Here is a 7779-nt window from a genome sequence, read left to right on the forward strand (position 1 = left end):
ACACAGCGAGGGGGGGACACGCACACACACAAAGCGAGGGAGGGACACGCACACACACAAACCGAGGGAGGGACACGCACACACACAGCGAGGGGGGGGGACACGCACACACACGCACACACACAGCGAGGGGGGGGACACGCACACACACACACACACACACAGCGAGGGAGGGACACGCACAAACACACACAGCGAGGGGGGGACACGCACACACACACAGCGAGGGGGGGACACGCACACACACACAGCGAGGGGGGGACACGCACACACACACAGCGAGGGGGGGACACGCACACACACACAGCGAGGGGGGGACACGCACACACACAGCGAGGGGGGGGACACGCACACACACACACACACACAGCGAGGGAGGGACACGCACAAACACACACAGCGAGGGGACACGCACACACACACACACACACAGCGAGGGAGGGACACGCACACACACAGCAAAGGGAGGGACACGCACACACACAGCGAGGGGAGGGACACGCACAGCGGGGGGGGGACACGGACACGCACAGCGAGGGAGGGACACGCACACACACAGCGAGGGGGGGACACGCCCACACACACACACACACAGCGAGGGGGGACACGCTCACACACACAGCGAGGGGGGGACACGCACACACACACAGCGAGGGGGGGGACACGCACACACACACAGCGAGGGGGGGACACGCACACACACACAGCGAGGGGGGGACACGCACACACACACACAGCGAGGGAGGGACACGCACAAACACACAGCGAGGGAGGGACACGCACAAACACACACAGCGAGGGAGGGACACGCACACACACAGCGAGGGAGGGACACGCACACACACAGCGAGGGAGGGACACGCACACACACAGCGAGGGAGGGACACGCACACACACAGCGAGGGAGGGACACGCACACACACAGCGAGGGAGGGACATGCACACACACAGCGAGGGAGGGACACGCACACACACAAAGCGGGGGGGGGACACGCACACACACAAAGCGGGGGGGGGACACGCACACACACAAAGCGTGGGGGGACACGCACAAACACACACACAGCGAGGGAGGGACACGCACAAACACACACAGCGAGGGGGGGACACGCTGACACACACAGCGAGGGGGGGACACGCACACACACACAGCGAGGGGGGGACACGCACACACACACAGCGAGGGGGGACACGCACACACACACAGCGAGGGGGGGACACGCAGACACAAACAGCGAGGGGGGGACACGCTCACACACACAGCGAGGGGGGGACACGCTCACACACACAGCGAGGGGGGGACACGCACAAACACACAGCGAGGGGGGGACACGCACAAACACACACATCGAGGGAGGGACACGCACAAACACACACAGCGAGGGAGGGACACGCACACACACAGCGAGGGAGGGACACGCACACACACAGCGAGGGAGGGACACGCACACACACAGAGAGGGAGGGACACGCACACACACAGCGAGGGAGGGACACGCACACACACAGCGAGGGAGGGACACGCACACACACAGCGAGGGGGGGACACGCACACACACAGCGAGGGGGGGACACGCACACACACAGCGAGGGAGGGACACGCACACACACAGCGAGGGGGGGACACGCACACACACAGCGAGGGGGGACACGCACACACACAGCGAGGGGGGGACACGCACACACACAGCGAGGGGGGGACACGCACACACACAGCGAGGGGGGGACACGCACACACACAGCGAGGGGGGGACACGCACACACACAAAGCGAGGGAGGGACACGCACACACACAAAGCGAGGGAGGGACACGCACACACACAGCGAGGGAGGGACACGCACACACACAGCGAGGGGGGACACGCACACACACACACACACACAGCGAGGGAGGGACACGCACAAACACACACAGCGAGGGGGGACACGCACACACACACAGCGAGGGGGGGACACGCACACACACAGCGAGGGGGGGACACGCACACACACACAGCGAGGGGGGACACACGCACACAGCGAGGGGGGGACACGCACACACACACAGCGAGGGACACACACACACACACACACAGCGAGGGGACACGCACACACACACACACAGCGAGGGGACACGCACACACACACAGCGAGGGGGGGACACGCACACACACACAGCGAGGGGACACGCACACACACACACAGCGAGGGGGGGACACGCACACACACACAGCGAGGGGGGGGACACGCACACACACACACACACACAGCGAGGGAGGGACACACACAAACACACACAGCGAGGGGACACGCACACACACACACACACACAGCGAGGGAGGGACACGCACACACACAGCAAAGGGAGGGACACGCACACACACAGCGAGGGGAGGGACACGCACAGCGGGGGGGGGACACGGACACGCACAGCGAGGGAGGGACACGCACACACACAGCGAGGGGGGGGACACGCACACACACACACACACAGCGAGGGAGGGACACGCACAAACACACACAGCGAGGGGGGACACGCTCACACACACAGCGAGGGGGGGACACGCACACACACACAGCGAGGGGGGGACACGCACACACACACAGCGAGGGGGGGACACGCACACACACACAGCGAGGGGGGGACACGCACACACACACAGCGAGGGGGGGACACGCACACACACACAGCGAGGGGGGGACACGCACACACACACACAGCGAGGGAGGGACACGCACACACACACAGCGAGGGAGGGACACGCACACACACAGCGAGGGAGGGACACGCACACACACAGCGAGGGAGGGACACGCACACACACACACAGCGAGGGAGGGACACGCACACACACAGCGAGGGGGGACACGCAATCACACAGCGAGGGGGGGACACGCACACACACAGCGAGGGGGGGACACGCACACACACAAAGCGAGGGAGGGACACGCACACACACAGCGAGGGAGGGACACGCACACACACAGCGAGGGGGGGGACACGCACACACACACACACACACAGCGAGGGAGGGACACGCACAAACACACACAGCGAGGGGACACGCACACACACACACACACAGCGAGGGAGGGACACGCACACACACAGCGAAGGGAGGGACACGCACACACACAGCGAGGGGAGGGACACGCACACGGACACGCACAGCGAGGGGGGGGACACGGACACGCACAGCGAGGGAGGGACACGGACACGCACAGCGAGGGAAGGACACGGACACGCACAGCGAGGGGGGGGACACGCACACGCACAGCGAGGGGGGGACACGCACACACACAGCGAGGGGGGGACACACACACACACTGCGAGGGGGGGACACGCACACACACAGCGAGGGGGGGACACGCACACACACAGCGAGGGGGGGACACGCACACACACAGCGAGGGGGGGACACGCACACACACAGCGAGGGGGGGACACGCACACACACAGCGAGGGGGGGACACGCACACACACAGCGAGGGGGGGACACGCACACACACAGCGAGGGGGGGACACGCACACACACAAAGCGAGGGAGGGACACGCACACACACAAAGCGAGGGAGGGACACGCACACACACAGCGAGGGAGGGACACGCACACACACAGCGAGGGGGGGTCACGCACACACACACACACACACACACAGCGAGGGAGGGACACGCACAAACACACACAGCGAGGGGACACGCACAAACACACACAGCGAGGGGACACGCACACACACACACACACAGCGAGGGAGGGACACGCACACACACAGTGAAGGGAGGGACACGCACACACACAGCGAGGGGAGGGACACGCACAGCGAGGGGGGGGACACGGACACGCACAGCGAGGGGGGGACACGCACACACACAGCGAGGGGGGGACACGCACACACACAGCGAGGGGGGGACACGCACACACACAGCGAGGGGGGGACACGCACACACACAGCGAGGGGGTACACGCACACACACAGCGAGGGGGGGACACGCACACACACAGCGAGGGGGGGACACGCACACACACAGCGAGGGGGGGACACGCAATCACACAGCGAGGGGGGGACACGCACACACACAGCGAGGGGGGGACACGCACACACACAGCGAGGGGGGGACACGCACACACACAAAGCGAGGGAGGGACACGCACACACACAGCGAGGGAGGGACACGCACACACACAGCGAGGGGGGGGACACGCACACACACACACACACACAGCGAGGGAGGGACACGCACAAACACACACAGCGAGGGGGGGACACGCTCACACACACAGCGAGGGGGGGACACTCACACACAAACAGCGAGGGGGGGACACGCACACACACACAGCGAGGGGGGGACACGCACACACACACAGCGAGGGGGGGACACGCACACACACACAGCGAGGGGGGGACACGCACACACACACAGCGAGGGGCGGACACGCACAAACACACACAGCGAGGGAGGGATACGCACAAACACACAGCGAGGGAGGGACACGCACAAACACGCACAGCGAGGGGGGGACACGCACACGCACAGCGAGGGGGGGACACGCACACGCACAGCGAGGGGGGGACACGCACACGCACAGCGAGGGGGGGACACGCACACGCACAGCGAGGGGGGGACACGCACACGCACAGCGAGGGAGGGACGCGCACAAACACTCACAGCGAGGGAGGGACGCGCACAAACACTCACAGCGAGGGAGGGACGCGCACAAACACTCACAGCGAGGGAGGGACGCGCACAAACACTCACAGCGAGGGAGGGACGCGCACAAACACTCACAGCGAGGGAGGGACGCGCACAAACACTCACAGCGAGGGAGGGACGCGCACAAACACTCACAGCGAGGGAGGGACGCGCACAAACACTCACAGCGAGGGAGGGACGCGCACAAACACTCACAGCGAGGGAGGGACGCGCACAAACACTCACAGCGAGGGAGGGACGCGCACAAACACTCACAGCGAGGGAGGGACGCGCACAAACACTCACAGCGAGGGAGGGACGCGCACAAACACTCACAGCGAGGGAGGGACGCGCACAAACACTCACAGCGAGGGAGGGACGCGCACAAACACTCACAGCGAGGGAGGGACGCGCACAAACACTCACAGCGAGGGAGGGACGCGCACAAACACTCACAGCGAGGGAGGGACGCGCACAAACACTCACAGCGAGGGAGGGACGCGCACAAACACTCACAGCGAGGGAGGGACGCGCACAAACACTCACAGCGAGGGAGGGACGCGCACAAACACTCACAGCGAGGGAGGGACGCGCACAAACACTCACAGCGAGGGAGGGACGCGCACAAACACTCACAGCGAGGGAGGGACGCGCACAAACACTCACAGCGAGGGAGGGACGCGCACAAACACTCACAGCGAGGGAGGGACGCGCACAAACACTCACAGCGAGGGAGGGACGCGCACAAACACTCACAGCGAGGGAGGGACGCGCACAAACACTCACAGCGAGGGAGGGACGCGCACAAACACTCACAGCGAGGGAGGGACGCGCACAAACACTCACAGCGAGGGAGGGACGCGCACAAACACTCACAGCGAGGGAGGGACGCGCACAAACACTCACAGCGAGGGAGGGACGCGCACAAACACTCACAGCGAGGGAGGGACGCGCACAAACACTCACAGCGAGGGAGGGACGCGCACAAACACTCACAGCGAGGGAGGGACGCGCACAAACACTCACAGCGAGGGAGGGACGCGCACAAACACTCACAGCGAGGGAGGGACGCGCACAAACACTCACAGCGAGGGAGGGACGCGCACAAACACTCACAGCGAGGGAGGGACGCGCACAAACACTCACAGCGAGGGAGGGACGCGCACAAACACTCACAGCGAGGGAGGGACGCGCACAAACACTCACAGCGAGGGAGGGACGCGCACAAACACTCACAGCGAGGGAGGGACGCGCACAAACACTCACAGCGAGGGAGGGACGCGCACAAACACTCACAGCGAGGGAGGGACGCGCACAAACACTCACAGCGAGGGAGGGACGCGCACAAACACTCACAGCGAGGGAGGGACGCGCACAAACACTCACAGCGAGGGAGGGACGCGCACAAACACTCACAGCGAGGGAGGGACGCGCACAAACACTCACAGCGAGGGAGGGACGCGCACAAACACTCACAGCGAGGGAGGGACGCGCACAAACACTCACAGCGAGGGAGGGACGCGCACAAACACTCACAGCGAGGGAGGGACGCGCACAAACACTCACAGCGAGGGAGGGACGCGCACAAACACTCACAGCGAGGGAGGGACGCGCACAAACACTCACAGCGAGGGAGGGACGCGCACAAACACTCACAGCGAGGGAGGGACGCGCACAAACACTCACAGCGAGGGAGGGACGCGCACAAACACTCACAGCGAGGGAGGGACGCGCACAAACACTCACAGCGAGGGAGGGACACGCACAAACACTCACAGCGAGGGAGGGACACGCACAAACACTCACAGCGAGGGAGGGACACGCACAAACACTCACAGCGAGGGAGGGACACGCACAAACACTCACAGCGAGGGAGCGACACGCACAAACACTCACAGCGAGGGAGGGACACGCACACCCACAGCGAGGGAGGGACACGCACAAACACTCACAGCGAGGGAGGGGCGCGCACAAACACCCACAGCGAGGGAGGGACACACACACCCACAGCGAGGGAGAAACACGCACAACCAAAGCGAGGGAGGGACACGCACACCCACAGCGAGGGAGGGACACGCACACCCACAGCGAGGGAGGGACACACGCAGTGAGGGAGGGACACACAGACACCCACATACAGAGCGAGGGGAGGACACCATCACACACTGCAAGAGGGGCACACACACACACACACACACACACACTCACAGCAAGAGGGGCTCTCACACACACACACAGCGAGGGTGGGACACGCACACACACAGCGAGGATGAGGTATGCAGACACAGCGAGGGTGGGACATGTGCTCAGAAAGCGAGAGGGGACACACAAACACAGCGAGGGGACACACATACACAAAGTGAGGGAGGGTGATACGCAGACATACGCACACACAAACACACACATACAGTGAGGGAGGGACACACACACACACTCTGAGGGAGGGACATGCTCATACACATAGTGAAGGAGGGACATGCTCACACACAGTTAGGAGAGTTACACACACACAGGGAGGGAAGAGGACACACACGTATACACACACAAACACAGAACAATGGAGGGACACGTGCACACACAGTGATGTGTCTCCTCGGACGTGTAATCGTCCAGCTCTCACTCCAGTCTGCTCCCTCACAGGGTCACCATCTCTGTGACTCCCAGGTACAACTGGGCCTCGATCCTCAGTGCGGATTTATATTCTCCCAGGTGTGAGTCAGCCTCAAGCTCCTGCTCCAAGTTGCTCCCTCACACGGTCACTCCCTCTGTGACTCGGTGCTGATTTTGAGCCTCCTGCTCTGCTTTTTATCCAAATCCAAGTCCCAGTCGGCCTTGACCCTCGCTGCTGATTTATATTCTCCCGCTCTGTGCTGCTCTCTCTCAGGTTCTCTCCCCTTGTGACTCCCAGGTCATGGTAGGAATCAAGCCTCAGCTGAGATTTATAACATCCCATTCCGCACTGCTCTCTTACAGGATCACCGTTGTGCCTGGAAGACAGTGGGAAAGAGGAGGATTAGACAGAGCAGAGAGTGTTACAGTGATTGAGGGAGCTGTAGGGGATGAAACAGGTTATCTGGGGAGCGAGGCAGACCTGCAGTAACTAAAGA

The 7779-nt window shown here is 63.5% G+C and overlaps 1 long non-coding RNA gene across 1 annotated transcript in view; it reads right to left on the reverse strand.

The window, feature by feature from the left end:
* The window catches only part of LOC140492413 (uncharacterized), a 71910-nt gene extending 64561 nt beyond the window's left edge, over positions 1 to 7349 (reverse strand). Inside the window, exon 1 of the long non-coding RNA XR_011963572.1 lies at positions 7252 to 7349. This is a non-coding gene — a long non-coding RNA (uncharacterized lncRNA). The remainder of the gene's footprint in view (positions 1 to 7251) is intronic.
* Positions 7350 to 7779: the final 430 nt, after the last annotated feature.

The sequence above is a fragment of the Chiloscyllium punctatum genome, chromosome 21, assembly GCF_047496795.1.
Source record: "Chiloscyllium punctatum isolate Juve2018m chromosome 21, sChiPun1.3, whole genome shotgun sequence".
NCBI classification, from domain to species: Eukaryota; Metazoa; Chordata; class Chondrichthyes; order Orectolobiformes; family Hemiscylliidae; genus Chiloscyllium; species Chiloscyllium punctatum.